The sequence below is a fragment of the Aquarana catesbeiana genome, linkage group LG07 (assembly GCF_042186555.1).
Source record: "Aquarana catesbeiana isolate 2022-GZ linkage group LG07, ASM4218655v1, whole genome shotgun sequence".
NCBI classification, from domain to species: domain Eukaryota; kingdom Metazoa; phylum Chordata; class Amphibia; order Anura; family Ranidae; genus Aquarana; species Aquarana catesbeiana.
Window position 1 is genome coordinate 321,023,530 of NC_133330.1, and position 22,894 is coordinate 321,046,423.

The following is a 22,894-nucleotide window of genomic DNA, read 5'->3' on the forward strand; positions in this document are numbered from 1 at the left end:
CACTTCAGCCCCGGAAGGATTTACCCACTTCCTGACCAGAGCACTTTTTACAATTTGGCACTGCGTCACTTTAACTGCTAATTGCGCGGTCATGCAATGCTGTACCCAAACGAAATTTGTGTCCTTTTCTTCCCACAAATAGAGCTGTCTTTTGATGGTATTTGATCACCTCTGCGTTTTTTATTTTTTGCGCTATAAATGGAAAAAGACCAAAAATTTTGAAAAAAAATGATATTTTATATTTTGTTATAAAAAAAATCCAACTCAATTTTAGTCATAAAAAAATTTGGTTAAAAAAAAATGTCAATAAGCGTATATTTATTGGTTTGCACAAAAGTTATAGCGTCTACAAACTAGGGTACATTTTCTGGAATTTACACAGCTTTTAGTTTATGACTGCCTATGTCATTTCTTGAGGTACTAAAATGGCAGGGCAGCACAAACCCCCCCAAATGACCCCATTTTGGAAAGGAGACACCCCAAGGAAATTGCTGAGAGGCATGTTGAGCTCATTGAATGTAAATTTTTTTTGTCCCAAGTGATTGAATAATGACAAAAAAAAATTTACAAAAAGTTGTCACTAAATGATATATTGCTCACACAGGCCATGGGCATATGTGGAATTGCACCCCAAAATACATTCAGCTGCTTCTCCTGAGTATGAGGATACCACATGTGTGGGACTTTTTGGGAGCCTAGCCGCGTACGGGGCCCCGAAAACCAATCACTGCCTTCAGGATTTCTAAGGGCGTAAATTTTTTATTTCACTCTTCACTGCCTATCACAGTTTCGGAGGCCATGGAATGCCCAGGTGGCACAAACCCCCCCCCCCCCCAAATAACCCCATTTGGGAAAGTAGACACCCCAAGCTATTTGCTGAGAGGCATGGTGAGTATTTTGCAGCTCTCATTTGTTTTTGAAAATGAAGAAAGACAAGAAAAAAAATTTTTTTTTTCTCTTTTTTCAAATTTCAAAACTTTGTGACAAAAAGTGAGGTCTGCAAAATACTCACTATACTTCTCAGCAAATAGCTTGGGGTGTCTACTTTCCAAAATAGGGTCATTTGGGGGGGGGTTTGTGCCACCTGGGCATTCCATGGCCTCCGAAACTGTGATAGGCAGTGAAGAGTGAAATCAAAAATTTACGCCCTTAGAAAGCCTGAAGGCGGCGCTTGGTTTTCGGGGGCCCGTACGCGGCTAGGCTCCCAAAAAGTCTCACACATGTGGTATCCCTGTACTCAGGAGAAGCAACAGAATGTATTTTGGGGTGTAATTTCACATATTCCCATGGCATGTTTGAGCAATATATCATTTAGTGACAACTTTGTGCAAAAAAAAAAAAATTGTCTTTTTCCCGCAACTTGTGTCACAATATAAAATATTCCATAGACTCGACATGCCTCTCAGCAAATAGCTTGGGGTGTCTACTTTCCAAAATGGGGTCATTTGGGGGGGGTTTGAACTGTTCTGGCATTTTATACACAACATTTAGAAGCTTATGTCACACATCACCCACTCTTCTAACCACTTGAAGACAAAGCCCTTTCTGACACTTTTTGTTTACATGAAAAATATATATTTTTTTGCAAGAAAATTACTTTGAACCCGCAAACATTATATATTTTTTAAAGCAAATGCCCTACAGATTAAAATGGTGGGTGTTTAATTTTTTTTTCACACAGTATTGGCGTAGCGATTTTTCAAATGCATTTTTTTGGGAAAAAACACACTTTTTTAAATATTAATGCACTAAAACACATTATATTGCCCAAATGTTTGATGAAATAAAAAAGATGATCTTAGGCCGAGTACATGGATACCAAACATGACATGCTTTAAAATTGCGCACAAACGTGCAGTGGCGACAAACTAAATACATTTTTAAAAGTCTTTACAGGTTACCACTTTAGATTTACAGAGGAGGTCTACTCCTAAAATTACTGCCCTCGATCTGACCTTCACGGTGATACCTCACATGCATGGTGCAATTGCTGTTTACATTTGATGCCAGACCAACGCTTGCGTTCGCCTTAGCGCGAGAGCAGGGGGGGCAGGGGTGCTTTTTTTTTTTTTCTTTATTATTTTTTTGCTTTTTTAACTTTTTTTTTTTATTTTTAAACTGTTCCTTCCATTTTTTTTTTTAATCGTTTTTATTGTTATCTCAGGGAATGTAAATATCCCCTATGATAGCAATAGGTAGTGACAGGTACTCTTTTTTGAAAAAATTGGGGTCTATTAGACCCTAGATCTCTCCTCTGCCCTCAAAGCATCTGGCAGGGCAGTACAAACCCCCCGAATGACCCCATTTTGGAAAGTAGACACCCCAAGGAAATTGCTGAGAGGCATGTTGAGCTCATTGAATGTTAATTTTTTTGTCCCAAGTGATTGAATAATAACAAAACAAAAAAATTTACAAAAAGTTGTCACTAAATGTAATATTGCTCACACAGGCCATGGGCATATGTGGAATTGCACCCCAAAATACATTCAGCTGCTTCTCCTGAGTACGGGGATACCACATGTGTGGGACTTTTTGGGAGCCTAGCCGCGTACGGGGCCCCGAAAACCAATCACTGCCTTCAGGATTTCTAAGGGCGTAAATTTTTGATTTCACTCCTAACTACCTATCACAGTTTTGAAGGCCATAAAATGCCCAGATGGCACAACCCCCCCGCAAATGACCCCATTTTGGAAAGTAGACACCCCAAGCTTTTTGCTGAGAGGCATGTTCTCTCCTCTGCCCTCAAAGCATCTGACCACACCAAGAAGGTGTGATAAAATGCTTTCCCAATTTCCCAATGGCGCTGTTTACATCCGGCGAAATCTAAGTCATGAAATGCTCATAGCTTCCAGTTTCTTAGGCTATAGAGATGTTTGGAGCCACTCTGGTCTCTGATCAGCTCTATGGTCAGCTGGCTGAATCACCGGCTGCATTCTCAGGTTCCCTGCTGAGACAGGAGAGCCAGAGAAAAACACAGAAGACGGTGGGGGGGGGGCATTCCCTCCCACTGCTTGTAAAAGCAGTTTAGAGGCTAATTAGCACTAGGATTGCTTTTACATGAAAGCCGACCGCTGGCTGAAAGGAATGATACCAAGATGATACCTAAACCTGCAGTCATCATTCAAAGTTGTGAATGGTGTACCTGAAGACAAAAAAATGGTTAACAATAAAACACAGTAAACGGTAAAGTATAAAAAATTGCATACCTGAAAAGCAAACATGATAAAACATAATAACAATAAAACATTGCAGAATAGAATACAATAAAAAAGAGCAGAACAATAGAGAGAGAAGAGAGAGAGAGAGAACAATAAAACGACAACTATTTTTTTTTCTTTCATATATTTTTGTGTGTTTTTTTTTTTTTTTACACTTTTTTTGTAACTGTAACTTTTATAACTGTAACCGGTTCCAGGTTCGGGTCTCTCAAAATGCGATGGCATCTTGGGAGACCCTGTGAAAGTGTGTCCTAGTCTGTGCAATGCTGTACCCTACGCTAATACTCAACTAGTGTATGGTAGCGTTCAAAACATTCACCAATGCAAAGACCAGGATTGTCAGGACAGGAGGGACAATAATAGCAGGTGTCACGCCTATATCCGCGCTTGCTGCAGACACAACATCTTTTTTGGGGGGGTTCGTTGGGTAGGGGTACTTGGGAGGACATAAAGAAAATGCCTCTCATGCAGCCAACTGCATTTGGTTGGGGATGTGAATGGGGGAAGTACGGGCGCTGCAGAAGTGGTGGGTTCCCAATTATTAGGATTGGCAAATGCAACAGGAAGGGCATTATGGGCACAACGGGCCTGTGTTTGTCTTCTTCTTGGTGGCAGCGGGACACTACTTGTGCTTGCCACCTCACCAGCTTGAACTGCACTTATGGGACTCGTGACGTCACCAAGTGTTACTGCAGTGCTGGTTTGACTATGACCGGGGTGTACTAGGCCGCTGGTGCTTGCCAGTTCACCAAAACGCTACCAAAAAAACTGTTAGCGATCGCAGGGATCAGGCCTGACTCTGCGAACGCTGCAGTTATGCATTTAGTGTTTTGTAAGTGACAGTGATCGATCGATACTGCACTTGGGTGGGCTAGGCTGGGCCGGGCGGAGGGGCAAAACGCAGGTGCTAGCAGGTATCTGGGCTGTTCCCGCTAACACTGTGTTTTTGGGAACCCTAAACTGCTGGGGAAGCTAGTATAGATCTGATCAGATCAGATATTGATCCGTTCAGATACTATACCACTAAGGGAGGCATATGCTGCGTGCGTGGGTGTTAGCGGTACTGGCGCTAATCTGACGCTGCCTGCGGCGAAGCATATCACCGCCGGGTGATCAGGGGGCTAAACCTTTATTTGGTAATAAACGGCGGGTGCCCTGACACTATAAAAAATAAACTAACTAACCAGCGTCACCCGTAACAGTTATACGGTGATCAGTGGTGAAAGGGTTAACTAGGGGGCAATCAAGGGGTTAAAACATTTATTAGATAGTATATGGGGGTCCCTGATGCTATAAAACGCTGACGGCGAACCTAAATATTTACCTCCCTAACTAGCGTCACTAGTGACACAATACAATACTAATACAGCGATCAGAAAAATGATCGCTTAGTGACACTGGCGACGGGGGGTGATCAAGGGGTTAAAACTTTATTAGGGGGGGTTAGGGGGGTACCCTAGACCTAAAGGGGCCTAACACTAACTGCCCTACCACACTAATGCCCCGTACACACGGTCGGATTTTCCGATGGAAAATGTCCGATCGGAGTGTGTTGTCGGAAATTCAGACCGTGTGTGGGCTCCATCGGACATTTTCCATGGGATTTTCCGACACACAAAGTTGGAGAGCAGGAGATAAAATTTTCCGACAACAAAATCCGTTGTCGGAAATTCCGATCGTGTGTACACAAATCCGACGGACAAAGTGCCACGCATGCTCAGAATAAATAAAGAGATGAAAGCTATTGGCCACTGCCCCGTTTATAGTCCCGACGTACGTGTTTTACGTCACCGCGTTTAGAACGATCGGATTTTCCGACAACTTTGTGCGACCGTGTGTAGACAAAACAAGTTTGAGCTAACATCCGTCGGAAAAAATCCTAGGATTTTGTTGTTGGAATGTCCGAACAAAGTCCAACCGTGTGTACGCCCTATAACTGTCACAAACTAACACCAATGCAGTAATCAGAAAAAAAAAAAAACTGCTTGGTGTCAGTGTGACGGGGGGGGGGGGGAGGGGTGATTAGGGGGTGATCGGGGGGTGTAATGTGTGCCTGGCATGTTCTACTGTGTGTGTGTTGTGCACTCACATTGATGTCTTCTCTCCTCGGCGCCGGAACGGAAAATACAGAGCCGAGGAGAGATGACATCATTTCCTCTGCTGCTGTTTACTATACAGCAGCAGAGGAATGATTTAATTGGCCGGGAGCGATTGCGAGGGGGGGGCCACGAATGGATGGCCTCCCCCTCATCTCCGATCGTCGGGGGAGAAATGCCGACTGCCTCGGGCACCTGGGGGGGGGGTCCGAACGGACCCCCCACCCGCGGGAGGCAAGTAACGTACCTGTACGTTACTTTGCCTGCCCGTGCCATTCTTCCGACGTATATCATCGTGAGGCGGTCGGCAAGTGGTTAATGAAAGTGATGACAACTGTGCTTCAGTGATGATGTTTTCAAACGTGCTGCGATTCCATGTGCCACATATCATGTGATGGTGAAACAAAAGGTGACCCCCCCAAGGTAAAGCGCTCACCTTAGGAAATGTGACTAAGTCGTTAGACAGAGTCAGGAAATGCTTTTGAGCCACCCAGGGCTCAGTATGGATCACAGGAAAACAGGCTCCAGCATAGGCTCAAATCATAGGCAAAAAGAGAAGGGAACCATATGGTGTGATAACGTTTAAAAAGTGTTTATTAACAAGGTCAGATAAAAAACTCTCCCCCAGAAGGGGGGTACTCACATTTTGAGGGTGCGTCAGTGCACCACTCAGAAGAGGCATATACCCTGGATAAAACAATAGGTAATGGAAGTAGCAGTGAGGTTATGGAGACCGGACGGTCTCCATAACCTCACTGCTACATTCATTACCTATTGTTGAACCATATGGTTCCTTTCTCTTTTTGCCTATGATTTGAGCCTATGCTGGAGCCTGTTTTCCTGTGATATGTGGCACATGGAATCGCAGCTTGTTTGAAAACATCATCACTGAAGCACAGTTGTCATCACTTTCATTAAGGACTTTTGTGTTTAATATATGTCTATTTTATGATGGACGATAAAGTATATGTATTGTGTGACACTCTGCACTTTTTGGCTGGCACATGTCATTTTTCAGCTTTTATTTGCATATATGAATCATTTATGAATGAACGTTATTTATTTTATTATTTATTTGTTTATTGCACTTTTGCACCTGGTTTGCACTGATTCATTTTGGAGCATTTTTGTTGATATTACCATTTCACATGCTCACTGCACTGTTTATTTGTGCACATTAAGTTTGTTTATCTTGGGGGATATAGCACATATTGGCGTTAAATTATTTTATACTCTGCTGTATATGCACTGTATCTCTGTGTGCCAGGATTAAGGCACGGTTAGCACACTCTAGCGCATCATATTTATTTATTTATTTAATATTTCACACGCATTACAAGGCGTGATTCATGTATGCGGCTGTGTAGTGCTTACTTTTAGCACTAGGTTCATTTTGGCTCGTAGGAATTTTTTCTTTGTTCATAAGGCGTTAAACTGGCAGTAACGCACACAGAACTATATGGTGTTAAACTGGCAGTAACGCACACAGAACTATATGGCATTAAACTGGCAGCAACACAATCAAATAGACGGTGTTCAACCGTCACTACACTGATGCTATCTGAACTGTCCCTACTCTAGCTATACACTAATGTCAAGATTACTGACACGGTCTCACTACACTACACTGAAACTATCTGAGCTGTCCTTACTCTTCACTAATGTATGTATAAATGACATGGTCTCGCTACACTACACATTATGTACATAACTATATGGCACATTATGCAAAGCTGAATGATGGTCCTCCTCACTACACTCACTCTGACAATTGAAGCAAAATAGCACAGTATAGCACACTAATAGCACTGAACAGAGTCCTGTTCTATCTCTCTCCATGCCAAAATCACACTGAAAATGGCTGCTATTGAAAGAATACTTTTATACTGTGGGGTGGGAATGAGCCATGATTGGATAAAGTCATGATGACAGTGTCCAATCATGACTCTGACAGTCCTCTGTGCCCTGATTGGCTGAAGCTTTCACTGCTTCAGCCAATCAGAGCTTGCAATGCATTGTTCAGCGCCGCAATGCACTGTGGTTGGTTCAGGGGGGCGAACCAATGGTCGAACAACACGTTTGTTTGCCGAACATCTGAAAAAAGAAAGTTCAGCCCGAACTTATGCTCGGGCCGAACCATTCGCCAATCCCTAGTCTCTTTCCCATTAAAGTATCCACCATGGATGATTTCAGGTGACATATTCATATCCCATGAAAGGGTTGGGTGCTGGTTTGGTGACGTCACCTGGGGTGGTGCCACCAGGTGACGTCGCCAGGTGGCCCCATCCCTTACCTATTTAAGAACTGTCAGATGACAGAGCAGGCAGATGGCAGTTAGCCTTCATCACAGTCGAAACATTTTTACAAAAAATGTATTCTTATTTATAAGGGCATAGTTGTCGTGAATGATGATAGATCTGCATCGAGGGACATAAAGGCATTGTCAAAAACTGCGTGTGTGTTTTTATTTCTTTTTGACACTTTTTGGTGAATGGGTAGAGGTACTATGTACCCCATATTCATTCACATGGGGGGGGGCCTGGATCTTGGGACACCCTTGTTAAAGGGGGCTTCCAGATTCCGATAAGCCCCATACCCGCAGATCCCCACAACCACAGCCCAGGGTTGTGGGGATGAGACCCTTGTCTCCATCAACATGCTTTGGGGTGGGGGGGCAGAGCCCTGTGTTGAGGGCATGTGGCCTGGTAAGGTTCAGGAGGGGGTGGCGCTCACTCGTCCCCCACCATTCTTGGTCTACCTAGCCTACCGGGCTGCATGCTCAGATAAGGGTCTGGTATGGATTTTGGGGGGCCCCAAGCTGTTTTTTTTTTTTTTTTGTTTTTTGGCATGGCGTTCCCCTTAAAATCCATACCAGACCCCAAGTTCCCGGAATGGATAGTGGGGGAACCCCCACACCGTTTTTTTTTTTTTCACATTTTTTTATTGCCAGCAAGGTTTTGTTTTTCATTCAACTGTCAGCAGTGAAGCCCATTGACAGCTGATGAGTCATCAGTTGTTAAGAATGCAGTGGCCGGCTTCCTGGCCCACTCCTTAACAACCAGCTATTCACTATACCCTGATTGGGAAAAGCTTTGCACAGAGTTTAGAATGCACTGTGCAGCGCACAGTGCATTGCGGGGCGCTCGGCAGGCGAACATCCCACCGAGCACCCTGAAAATTCAGGTTTTCGCCGAAGGGGCAAACAGGCGATGTTCTGGTCCAACTTCGCCCAACTCTATGTGCCACGTGTCAACATGTGTTGCGTTAAGGCAGCCCATTTATTTTAATGGGCTGCCAAAGCACCAGACTACACAAAAAATTGGACAGGTCATGCACCATTTTATGTGACACAGCGCACCACAGCGTATGGTAGTAAAAGATGGTGTATTATATTATATAAAGATATAAGAAGGTCATATTTTCAATTGTTCTGGAACCTTCACTATTTATTTGCATACATCTTCAATAATGAATATTTGTAGACAATTCTAAGACAGCACTCCCTAGAGTGTGGACCTCAGCAAATTAATAATGTAACAAACCATTACTTGGTTTGTGCAATTCTTGTGACTTTAAATTGTCTTCGGCCCCAGGATATGAATCCTACAAAACTGTAGCGGCGCTGATGATAAAAGGACAACAGATTGAAAAATGAAAACATCTAAAATGCTGCTGAAAATTGCAAACAGGTCATCAATTATTTAACAATGATGGCTCGTAAAGCCCACGCCATAATCACCTTTTATAAACAACGCACGCACACTGAATCATTCTAAACAAATGAGCTTAATTTTTTATATTAGATGTCTGTTGATAGTTTTTATGACCATTCCATAAGGACCTGTTGTTACTGGAATATATTGATGGTGAGGAACAGCTACCCCTACAGGCAAGGAAGAGAAAACCTTATTGCATTTAGCAATGCAAAAGTTTACGCTCACTGTTGAGTAGAACTATAGGAAAAACTTTTTTTCATTTTGGATAAAACAAGGGGGATTTCCCTTCACTTCCTATCCCAAATCAGGAAATGAGAGGAAATACCTGCAAATTAAGGGAATTCCTTTGAGACCCCAAGGTCACCAGAATTAGTGTCCCCATTGGAAGATTTCCCCTCTATCACTTTTCTGGGGACAACCCAAAATTTGGGATTTTCTTTTACTTTCACTTTCAATGATAATGGTAAACAGGACAAATAAAGAGGGTGAATCCCCATAAAGGGGACACAGACTGCAATAAAAAACTAACAAACATTCAACTGCCTCTTTACTCTATCCAAAACTAAAAAAAAAAAAAAAAAGTTTTGCCAAATTAAAAGTCAACAGCTACAAATACTGTAGCTGCTGACTTTTATTATAAGGACACTTACCTATCCAGGAATCCAGCAATGTCATCACCCAAACTGATTCTTCAATCAACTTCAGGTGCAGGCGCCGGCATAGAAAGTAAGGGAAACAGGAAGTGAAGCCTTACGGCTTCACAGCCAGTTTCCTACTGCACTTGAGCGAGCCACGCTGCATTTTGTGAATGATCCTGTAGTCTTCTAGGACTTGTGATATGTCTTAGAAGACTGTGGGGGAAGGAGAGGGGGACGACCTCTGGTTCAGATCACTGCGGCACTGTCAGAAACCATGAATCAGACTGAACTAAAAGTACAGTTAAATCACACTTGTTTAATAATAATAAAAAAAGGTAAACAGAGTAAACATAGTCAACAATGGACTGTACTTCATAGTCCTCATGGTTCTCAACCTGTACAGGGTGAGGACGAGGCACCAAGGTGGTTAAGCGGTTGCAGACCAAAGATTTTAATAAGGAGACATGAAATACATTTGAGATACGCATATTAGAAGGAAGGTCTAATGCGTAAGCCACTGAGTAAATCCTGTGAAGAATACGAAAAGGCCCAAAAAACCGAGGTGTGAACTTCAGAGAGGGAACAGGAAGTTGGAGGATGCGAGATGACAGCCAGACCCTGTCCCCCAACCTGGTAGGAAGGCGCAGGCAGGCATCTGCGGTCAGCATGGAGTCTGTACCTATCATTAGCAAAGCCTCCTCGACTTGTGCCCAAGTGGAACGAAGACCACGGAGATGCTCTTCTAATGCAGGAATACTCTACGGAACAAATATGTCAGGCAACATGGAAGGTTGGAAACCATAGTTCACCTGAAAAAGGGACAACTGGGAAGCAGAATTCAAGGAACTATTGTGAGCAAATTCCACCCACAGTAAGAGGTCTGACCAGTTGTTCTGATCGTCAGAAATATAGCAATGTAGGAATTGCTCCAAGGACTGACTGGCTCGTTCTACAGCCCCATTAGCCCGTGGGTGATACGCAGAGGAGAAAGCAAGCTGAATTCCCAACTGTGCACAAAAGGCTCACCAGAACCGGGACACAAACTGACTACCCCTGTCCGAGACAATCACTTTGGGTAGCCCATGTAAGCAAAAAATCTCCCGAGCAAAAATGGAAGCCAGTTCCTTAGAAGTGAGCAACTTCTTAAGTGGAATACAATGAGACATTTTCGAGAATCGGTCAACCACCATAAGGATAATTGTGTTGCCCTGGGAGTTGGGTAACTCCACAATGAAATCCATAGACAGGTGGGTCCGGGGCCTCTCTCCATTGGGTATGGGTTGTAGGAGGCCCACTGGAAGGTGTTGTGGAGTCCTACTCTGAGCACACACGGAACAGGCAGCTACGAAGGCATCAGTATGTAGACTAAGCCACCAGAATTGTTGGGAAATGGCCCAAAAGAGTTGATTCTTCCTAGGGTGGCCAGCAGTCTTGGGAGAATGGTAAGTCTGGAGCATGGCAGTACGGAGACTCTCTGGGACAAAGCAGCAGTCAAAAGGTTTCTCAGGAGGAGCATGGACCTGAGCAGCAAGAATTTTGTCAACCAAAAGAGAAGTGAGACTGGTGTGAACCATAGCCAGACTACAATCAGGAGGAATCACAGGAACCGGAACTGACTCCATCTTGGAAGTGGAGGAAAATTGTTGTGACAAGGCGTCAGTCCTTACATTCTTAGTACCGAATATTAAGAATGAGACAATGTAATTGAAACTAGACAAGAAAAGAGCCCATCGTGCCCTTCTGGGAGAGAGGCGTTTAGCCTCAGACAAGAATGTGAGATTCTTATTGTCAGTAGGAATGAGAACCGGCACAGTGGTACCTTCGAGGAGATGTCTCCATTCTTTCAGGGCTAAAATGATCGCTAACAGCTCTCTGTCACCAATCTCGTAATTGCATTCTGCAGGTGACAATTTCTTGGAAAAGTAGCCAAAAGGATGCATAGCGCTCTGAGGTAAGACGTTGAGACAGAAGGGCGCCAACTCCAGTCTCAGAAGCATTAGCCTCAATGATAAAAGGTAACGTAGGATCAGGATGTGCCAACACAGGAGCAGAAACAAAGGCAGCTTTGAGACTCTCAAAGGCCTTAATGGACTCCGGAGACCAACTCTGTGGGTTACCTTCTTTTCTGGTCATATCAGTCAGGGGCTTGACCAGAGAGGAGAAGTTACGAATAAACTTTCGATAATAGTTGGCAAAGCCAGGAAAACGCTGCAGAGGACGTAAACCCACAGGTCGGGGCCACTTGGAAAATATGAGGATATCGTCGAGATAAACCACCACACATAACTGCAAATCTCGGAGGTGATGGTTAATAAATTCCTGGAAAACTGCCAGGGCGTTACAAAGGCCAAAAGGCATTACAAGTTACTCATAATGGCCTGTTCTGGTATTAAACGCAGTTTTCCACCTGTTGCCCTCCTTAATCCTCACGAGATTATATGCCCCTCTGAAATCAAGCTTCGTGAAAACCGTTGCTCCCTTGAGGCGGACAAATAACTCCGTAATCAATGGAATCGGATAGGCATTCTTAATCGTGAAACGATTGAGACCCCTATAATCAATACAAGGTCTCAGTTCACCACTCTTCTTCACAAAGAAGAAACAAGCAGGAGACGAGGATTTGCGGATGAAACCTCGAAAAAGTGCAACATACTCCTCCATAGCCTTATCCTCCAAGACCGACAAAGGGTAAACCCGTCCACGAGGGGGTATGGCACCAGGTTGAAGGTCAATTGCGCAACCATGCGACCAGTGTGGAGGCAAACTACAGGCTTGACCTTTGTCAAAGACATCGCTAAAATTGCGGTACTCCTCCAGCAGGGAGGAGAGTGAAGAGGTGCACAGGACCTTGGCGACCTTCTGGAAGCATGTCTTACTGCTTTGTGGTGACCAGGAGAAAACCTCAGCACAGAGCCAATCAAAAGAGGGGTTGTGCCTCTGTAACCAAGGATAACTAATAACCAGCGGAAACTTAGGTGAGGAAATAACTTGGAATTGGATTATCTCATGGTGAAGAGCCCTTACGGCCATGAGTCACATGAGCAGGCTGTAGAGGTCTCCCGTCAAGAGACTCAATGGCAAGTGGAGTGTCATGCAGCTCCAACGGAATCGAATGAACAGGCCTGCAGTCTCAGAGTCGATTAGAGCTTGTATCTCGACGGACAACTCAGCCCAAGAAAGGGTAACCAAAACCAGGGACTTATCCTTCAGGATAACTGGGGACGAATAAATGCCGCCTGTCCGTGACAGGACCTTAAGGTTCGGTCATTCCCTGGAGGGGTAGGACAAGACTTCAAAAAGTGACCTGCCTGGCCACAATAAAGGCACAATCTCTCCCTCCTCCTAAGGGTTCTCTCATCTGCAGAGAGACGCGTGAAGCCCAGCTGCATGGGTTCATCTTCACTGACCGATTCGGTACCAGGAGGCATGGGAGGTGAGGGAGGCAAGGGTGGGACTGCAAAGTTCAGAGACAAATGTACAGCAGGCTTACGCAAGTCTGGAGTCAATGAGTATGGCAAACGTGATCAATTTCTCCAGCTCAGTGGGTATATCTTGGGCTGCTATCTCAACCTTGAAGGTATCCGAGAGACCATGAGAAAAAGCAGCCAAAAGGGCCTCATTGTTCCACGCAACCTCTGCTGCCAGAGTACGGAATTCAATGGCGTAATCTGTAACAGTTCTCATACTCTGTTTGATGGACATGAGGCACTTGACAGCAGAAGCGGAGCATGCGGGAACGTCAAATACCCTTTTAAAGACGTCACAAACTCAGGGTAACTCAAGACAACAGGTTTTTGCGTCCCCCATAGAGGGTTTGCCCAGGCCAAGGCTCTCTCAGAAAGCAAAGATATTACGAAACCTACTTTGCTTCTATCCATAGGAAACACCTGGAGCAGCATCTCAAAGTATATCTCAACCTAGTTGAGAAACCCTCTGTATTGGACTGGATCACTCCCAAATTGCTGGGTAAGCGGAGCAGAACCAGACATTCCTCTTATAGAGGTAATACTCGAGGCAGGAGCCTGCACAGAGACTGGAGCAGCAGCAGGGGACGCCTGCAACACAGGTTGTACCGGAGCAGCAGGGACGGCCTGCAACACAGGCTGTACCGGAGCAGCCACAGTGGGAGATTCCAGGCGAGCTGTGTGACTCAGGAGCATTTATAACGCCATGGCAAACGCCATGCTCCATGTGGTGATCCTGCTGATCCAAACTAGAAAAAATATTACCAACAAGTGGATTGAAAACTAGATAAGCCCCAGCAAAGACATCAAGGTCACAACTAGGCTTAGCAAAAGGGCCTACCGAAGAACCTTTGTCCAAAGACTGAGCTGAGCCAGACGGAAGCTGGTGTGAAGAAGTTCAACAATCCTTGGGCTGAGTGAGTAATTGACCCCCCCCCCACCCCCTTTACAGAGGAGAAGTGACAGTGGGGTGGTATGATCTCCTAAGGGAGTACAGACCACTATCAGTGCAAGGAGTTGTGCAGGATATTTGCTTTGCAGGTCCAGTAGAGCCAGGAGTTGTGCAAAACAGTCAGGAGAGTTCAGTGCAGCCAGAGGTTGTGCAATACAGCTTGAATTTTGTACATAACAGCCTAAGGTCAAGCAGTCCTCAAGTTGTACAGTCCTACAATTCTGGGGTATCCCATGCTCCCCATCCCTATCCAAGTAACTGTTCTAATAAAAACCTGATAGTGTCAGTAGAGCAGTGGATGGTGTCAGTAGAGTAGTGGACATGTAAGTAGAGCAGTGGATGGTGTCAGTATAGTAGTGGACATGTAAGTAGAGCAGTGGATGGTGTCAGTAGAGCAGTGGATGGTGTCAGTAGAGCAGAGATTGGTGTCAGTAGAGCAGTAGATGATGTCAGTAAAGTAGTGCACATGTCAGTAGAGCAGTGGATGGTGTCAGTAGGGCAGAAATTGATGTCAGTAGAGCAGTGGATGGAGTCAGTAGAGCAGTGGATAGTGTCAGTAGTTTGTATTTTTATTCTTTTATTTTTTTATTATTTTTTACAATTTAATTATTTTAATTGATTTATTTTTTTTACAAGTTTTTTTAGGAGCCTCTTTAGGGGCCTTTGTTGAAATATCAGAAGTCTAAACAGGTCGGATCTGTGCCACAAGGGTGATTAAGGTGACACACCCTGTGTGCGTGCCTATGGTCAGCAGCTACAAATACTTTCAATATTCGGACACTTATCTGTCCCGGAATCCAGCGGTGTCTTCACCCGAGCCGATTTTTTCAATTGCCGCCGCCATCTCCACTAAAGGTAACTGGCAGTGAAGCCGTGCATCTTCACAGCCAGTTCCCTACTGCGCATGCGCAAAGCGCGCTGCGTTTTCTAATTGGGCCGGCTGCGGGGGAAGGAGGAGGGGGGGCCGAACCTGTCAAAAATAGATATCTGTCCCCCCCCCCCCCCCGAAAGGTGCCAAATGTGGCAGCGGGGGGGGGGGGAGGCAGATAAGCGAAGCTTCCCCTTTTGGGTGGAGCTCCGCTTGGACTCTGTTAGACTGAAAGTTCAGGGGAGCAGCACTGGGAGAGTCGGCAAGCAGCATTGAGAGGTGTAAACGGCAAGTGCTGGGGCAATAATTTGACATTTTATATATTTTGCTGGGGAATGTTTATTTTATAGTGCTCAATGTGTTAGTTAAACTAAAACAAGTCAAGGGTTCAATGCTCCTTTAAATGTCTGATAATTACACTAGATGAAGTGAATAATTATTTCAGGCACAAACAAGTTAATCCCTTCATTACCAGGGATAATCTATGCTTCAATTACCGGGGTATTTTGTGCCTTCATAAGTATATTATTAACCTGTTTGTTTGGGGTTTTTTTTGGCTACAAAGTGTAGTGGTCTGCCTCTCTCTCTGGTCCTTGATATTAGGAGACAAAGGGGGACAGATTTTTATGAGAAAGCAAAGTTTTGTTATATTGTTTTGTCAGCTAATCATTGTAATATGACAGTGATCACTGACTGCGTGTATTTTCAGCATGTATTTATATATATAAAAAGAAAAAAAAATGCTCAGCTATTTGTCCTACAATACTGCATGCACATTCATTCTGTGTGAATGCCAGCAAAATCAAATGTTACCAGGCTATTTTCTCTTCGGGTTGGATGTTCTTCATTCATAAGAATAGCTTGAATCAGAAAAATACTGCATTATGACCACTAGATGGAGCTGATGATCATAGGAAATAAATATTTATTTGTTGTAATTGTGAGCGCCATCTACTGATCATAATGTCGTATTTTCCTGATTAGTGCTATTTTTATGAATGAAGAAGATCCAAGCCAAAGAGAAAATAGCCTAGTAACATTCGATTTTTGCACCTATTTGTGCAGAATGAATTTTCCTGCAGGTTCACAGGATGAATATCATTATAATTATATTTTTTATGAATACGCCCCTAACTGTTGTTAATAACAGCCTAGTCACAGTGTATTTGCCCATCTTGTGGAACATTAGCCTTGGGTACTACCAACCCACCAAGACGATGACCATTGGGTTGTATGGTGCAGTGTACACTGACCTCCTTATGATCTCAAATGCTGTGTATATTAACACCTAAATGCAAATGACTGTTGAATAATTTTTATCTTTCAGTTTAAATCGGCTAAATACATTCTAGGTGCATCAAAACAAAAGGTGTTTAAATCTTACAGTGTGTTAAAAACAAAAAAAAAACAAAAAAAAAACAGCCACAGCCTAAGTTAAAAAAAAAAAACGCCTGCCAGCATGCTGTAAAGAAAGATTCTTGCTCTCTGTGTGAAAACAGAGGCCTCTCTGCAGAGGACCAACCTATAGCTCTGCAATCAACTAAGCTCAAGATCCCAGCTGAATGGAGAGCTCAAGCCCTGTCTCAGCAGGGGGCGCATCGAACCTCTGCGGTGATACCTTTGCTTCCACACAGAGAACAAAGGTCTTTCTCTGCAACAGGCTGGCAGACGACAGGCTTTACTACCCAGGTTGTGGCTGCTTTTTAAAGACAATAACCTTTAAGACTTTGCACACCCTTTTTGTTTTGATGCACCTGAAACTGATTTAACTGATTTAAATGGCATGTTTAGTTGATCTTTAAAGAGGAAGTAAACCCTGGTGGGTTTTACTTCCTCTTTATTTCCCTGCAAAGGTAAAGCATAATGGGCTACTATGTGTCACTTACCTGACACCGAAGCCTGAGATGTCTCCGTTGTCCCCACTAGCAGGGAGCATCCATCTTCGGCCCTCTTCCTTCCGGGGCCGCGAACTCCGGCTCTGTGACTGGCCGGAGTCGCGTGACATCACTCCCACACAAATGCGCGTGGGAGCCGCCAGTCACGACATGACCCCTATTAGAAAGGGCACGATGTTCCCTTTCTAAAGGGCGCATGCACCGTAGTCATCGGTGCTTGTCTAATTAGTAAATATCTCCTAAACCGTGGAGGTTTAGGAGATATTTCAAGCACCTACAGGTAAGCCTTAATATAGGCTTACCTGTAGGTAAAAATGGTTGGACAGGGTGTACAAACACTTTAAAGTGGATGTAAAGGCACAGGGTTTTTTATCTTAATGCATTCTATGCATTAAAATAAAAAACATTCTGCGTGCAGCAGCCCCCCTAATACTTACCTGAGCCCTATCTCGATCCAGCGATGTTGCACAAGTGCCTCGGTCCTCTGGGGCTTTACCTCCTAATTGGCTGAGACACAGCAACGGTGCCATTGGCTCCCGCTGATGTCAATCAAAGTCAGTTAGCAAATGAGGAGAGAAGGGACGGGGCTGAACCGCGGCTCCGTGTCTAAATGGACACACAGAGCTTAAAGACATGGATGAGCGAGTTTGGTGTGGAGGAACTTGACTGGCCTGCACAGAGTCCTGACCTCAACCCGATAGAACACCTTTGGGATGAATTATAGCGAAGACTGTGTGCCAGGCCTTCTAGTCCAATATCAGTGCCTGACCTCACAAATGCGTTTCTGGAAGAATGGTTAAATATTCCCATAGACACACTCCTAAACCTTGTGGACAGCCTTCAGTTGAAGCTGTTATAGCTGCAAAGGGTGGGCCAACTCAATATTGAACCCTACTGACTGGGATTGGGATTGCCATTAAAGTTCATGTGCATGTAAAGGTATGCGTCCCAATACTGTTGGCATTATAGTGTATCTCCATGGCAGCCCTTAATGCCATTCTGTTCCCCATTGAAGAATCAAGCTGGCTATACACTGATTGAAATTTGTTCAGTTCCTGCACCACCTGGCTCAACAAAGTTTAAAATAAAGGTCAAAGGAGCCAGGTGGAAAACTGTCAGCCGAACAGTGGCTGCCGCCAATCAGCTGCTCATACTCTATTATGAGCAAGTTTTTCAAGTTTCTAGATCTACGCCACTCTGCTCTCACCTCCTTGATCTTCCATCTGTTATCTTATGCCCACCCAAGAACACGTCCCCACTCTGCAGGCTAGCGTCAAACCAAATAAAAGGGCTGCATACTAATGATGGTACTAAAGCTAAAAAAGTTTAATCCATGGATTTTTTCCTTAGGTGAAATGCATTGGAGTGGGTGGATTACAAGCGGGAAGGCGTGCTGTGAACTTTCCGTACTAGACAATTTCATGACTTGTGACGCTATTGTGCTTCCCGCTTATCAGTTTGGAGTTTTGGGAATTGAGAGTCTTTTTATTCTTTTAGATTTGGCTGCTGGCTAAATAAGTTTTACCAAACACACAACAAGGCTGTTAGACTCCCTCACTAAGGCAGTTCATAGTAGGTACCAACATCCCCAATGTAAAGATTTTGGAAAAGCATTGTACTAACTATGGGACTTTTGGGTACCAGATTATACTGAAAAACAATCAAATCTAAAATTCATAACTTTTAATCATACAGCATAAAATTGTTATTAAATGATAAAATTACATACAACATGCATTCTATGCATTAAAATAAAAAACATTCTGCGTGCAGCAGCCCTCCTAATACTTACCTGAGCCCTATCTCGATCCAGCGATGTTGCACAAGTGCCTCGGTCCTCTGGGACCTTACCTCCTAATTGGCTGAGACACAGCAACAGTGCCATTGGCTCCCGCTGATGTCAATCAAAGTCAGTTAGCGGCGTTTTGCAGGTGGATTTAACCCCTTTTTGGCTGCTTGCGGGGGTTAAAACCGTCCTGCTAGCGGCCGAATAGCGCCGATTTACCGCCGACGCCCGGGGCAGCTCAGTGTGAAAGGGGGCTAAGAAAGAAAAGTTACAATGCTTATATTAAAAGGGTCTGGAGGATATTAGTGAAGAATGGTTGTGAGCACTGAACTTATTCTCTCTGGAGAAGAGACGCTTGAGAGGGGATATGATTTCAATTTATAAATACCGTACTGGTGACCCCACAATAGGGTATAAAACTTTTTTACGGAAGGAAGTTTAACAAGACTCGTGGCCACTCATTAAAATTAGAAGAAAAGAGGTTTAACCTTAAACTACGTAGAGGGTTCTTTACTGTAAGAGCAGCAAGGATGTGGAATTCCCTTCCACAGGCGGTGGTCTCAGCGGGGAGCATCGATAGTTTCAAGAAACTATTAGATAAGCACCTGAATGACCGCAACAAACAGGGATATGTAATGTAATACTGACATATAATCACACACATAGGTTGGACTTGATGGACTTGTGTCTTTTTTCAACCTCACCTACTATGTAACTATGTAGTTATCTACTAGAGCAGACAATGTTGTAAAAAACTTGGCAGACTGCCTGTTTTTTTTTTTCTTTTGACAGCTGAGTGAGCAGAGAACTCTCTACATTTGTTACATGAATGAAATGGGAAATTCTGCCTAGAGATCGTGAGGGGGGTTGAATCGAGATTGCGATTATTTAATGATTAATCACGCAGCTCTAATGGACAGTATGAGGTGGATTTGGAAGACTATAATAGGACCATTTTAGGGATTATGTGGCTGTGGTTGCACCCCTTTCATAGCGGTGGTGATTAGTCCACCTGCCTGTGTTATCCTCTGTGGGTTCTCCCCTCCCTTGTTCCTCCCATGGACCGGTTTGTTGCCAGGACAGTAATATGACATTTAATTTTATTATGGCTGAGGACTATTCTAGAACAGCTTTTCTCAACCTTTTTCCCCGAGAGGGACCCTTGAAATAATGTATTAGATCTGAGGGAACCCCTGCTAAAATGAATTCATTGGTAGTCAGTGGGAACAATGTCCCCCTTGCAATGGTGGTCAGAATCCCACCCTTAGAGACAGCTAAACAGATCATTGGTGTCATGGTGTTGGCTCTGCCAAGTGGCATCCAACATGAAACTATGCAGGCACCATCAGATGGAAAGTCAACCAACCCTAGCTCAAGGAACCCCTAGCAACCTCTGGAGGGTTTCACAGAGTTCTGGTTGAGAATGGCTGTTTTAGACCTACACCCATCAATAATCTTCTACTGAATAAGTGAACGTTGTTCATGAAACGCACTGAGAGAACATATTCTGGGTTTTGGAAATATTTGGAGTATCAACATGCCCAATAATGAGGTTATACGATACATATTATAACAGGAAATATCCAAAATGGTGTGTATGGTTGATGACCGACTAACTGGGAAAATACGTCATGATTTTACAGTAGAATACCGGGGTTATGACTGATGCCATAGATGCCATAACCCCAGTATTATAATTTTCCTCGGCAGCTGCTCTTTCTGATAAAAATGATCGCTGATTAGCCGCTGGATCACTTTTAAAAGCGGCGGGAGCCCCCGTCACCCCAACACCCCCCCCCGACTGCTTTCTAGTGGTTCTCACCGGAAACTGGCTTACCTGGCTCAACAGGAAGCCCGGGAGCTCATCTGGTGGTTGCAGCAGCTGGATATAGAGGATAGCAGATGAAAGATTGCGTTCCCTTATCTCTATGGCCTAGGAGGTCGAGAGCGATGTCATGACGTCACTTCCGGTTTACAATGCTATTCTTTTTTAAAAAAAGCATTAGATCAATGGGGCTTTTTTTAATCTGTTTTTTTGATCTGATGTTTCCCATTGTAAAGGAGAGATGTGGGGTCTTATAGACCCCACATCTCTCTATAAAGAGGACCTTTCATGTTTTATTGTTATCACAAGAGATGTTCACTTTTATTGTGACAGCAATAAAAGTGATCGAAAAGTTTAAAAAAATTAAAGGTACAGTGTCAAAATTAAAAAAACAGTGGACAGTGGTGAACGCATACGTAGGTCACGCCTATATTTATATATTTATTATTGCACTACACATGTGAGGTATCTCCGCAAATGTTATAGTGGGAGCAATAATTCTGGCACTAGAATCTGTAACTCTAAGCTGGTAACTTGCAAAAAAATTGATAGCGTCGCCTAGGGCGATTTTTAACTATTGTAGTGTGGCGCCATTCTGTGAGCGTGTGCAATTTTAAAACATGACATGTTAGGTATCTATTTACTCGGTGGAACATCATATTTTACAAATAATTGGGTTACGCATTGTAACTTTTACTCCCTTGTTATCTCTCGCCTTGACTATTGTAACTCCCTTCTCATTGGCCTACCTCTCCATAGGCTCCTCCCCTCTTCAGTCTATCATGAATGCCGCTGCCAGACTCATCCACCTTACCAACCGTTCAGTGTCTGCCACCCCTCTCCGCCAATCCCTGCACTGACTCCCAATCGCCCAGTGAATTAAATTCAAAATACTAACCACAACGACCTTTTGTACCACCTGCCCCACCCTATTAGATTGTAAGCTCTTCTGAGCAGGACCCTCTTTATCCTCTTTTATTGTAATTGTATTGTCTCCCTTTTATATTGTAAAGTACTGCGTAAACTGTTGGCCCTATATAAATCCTGTATAATAATAATAATTGTGTTTCTTTTTTTCAAAATCATTAACCACTTGCTTACCGGGCACTTAAATTTTCCACTTTCAGCGCTGTCACACTTTGAATAACAATTGCGCGGTCATGCAACACTGTACCCATTTGACATTTGTATCATTTGTTTTTTCACACAAATAGAGCTTTCTTTTGGTGGTATTTAATCACTGCTGGGTTTTTTTTTTTTTTTTGTTAAAAAAAATGAAAAAAGGCCGAATATTTTGAAAAAAAATTTTTTATAGTTTGTTATAAAATTTTGAAAACTGGTAATTTTTCTCCTTCATTGATGTGCGCTGCTAAAGCAGCACTGATGGGCACTGATGACCTGCACTGATGGGCACTGATAGGCTGCACTGATGGGCACTGATAAGGTGGCACTGATGGGTGCAGATAGGTGGCACTGGTGGGCACTGATAGGTGGCATTGATGGGTGGCACTGATGGGCGGCACTGAAGGGTACTGATGGATGGCACTAAAGGGCACTGATGGATGGCACTAAAGGGCACTGATGGATGGCACTAAAGGGCACTGATAGGTGGCACTGATGGGCACTGGTAGGCAATGATAGGTGACACTGATAGGCAGCACTGATAGATGGCATTGATGATGAGGCATCGATGGGCACTGGTTGGCAGCACTGCTCGGCACTAATAGCTGGCACTGGTGGGCATTGAAAGGTGGCACTGGTAGGCGGCACTGATATGCACCTGTAGGTGGCACTGGTGGGCACTGGCAGGTGGCACTGGAGGGCACTATTCAGGACCGATGTCCCTCTGTCAGAAGCCAGTGATCAGCTTTTTTTTCTCCCCCCATGCTGTCAGCGTGGGGGGAAAAAAGAGCCAATCACCAATCTTCTGTTTACATCACGTGATCAGCTGTCATTGGCTGACAGATGATTACGTGGTAAAGGGCCAGGTACATCCCCTTACTCCGATCTGTGATCAGCCTTGTCTCATTGACTCGATGATCACAGGGTGTGCTGCGCGCGACCTCTCTCCCTGCCGGGAGGATGTCTATTGACGGCCTCTCAGCAATTAAGGCCCACTCTGTAGCCGTCATTCGGCTATAGCATGGGTGGCAGGAGGCTAAAGGGTATTTTTTCAAAAACAAATTGCGTTTGAAAAAATGCTGCGCAAATACCGTGTGACATAAAAAATTGCAATGACTGACATTTTTTTTTCTAGGGCTTCTGCTAAAAAATCTATATAATGTGTGGGAGCTCTTAATAATTTTCTAGCAAAAAATACAGATTTTTACTTGTAACCAAAAAATGTCAAAATAGGTCTGGTCCTTACCAACTTTTAGAGCCAGTTCACACCAGGAATCGCTGCAGTGCATTGTGGTGCAATTTGAGCCTATTCGT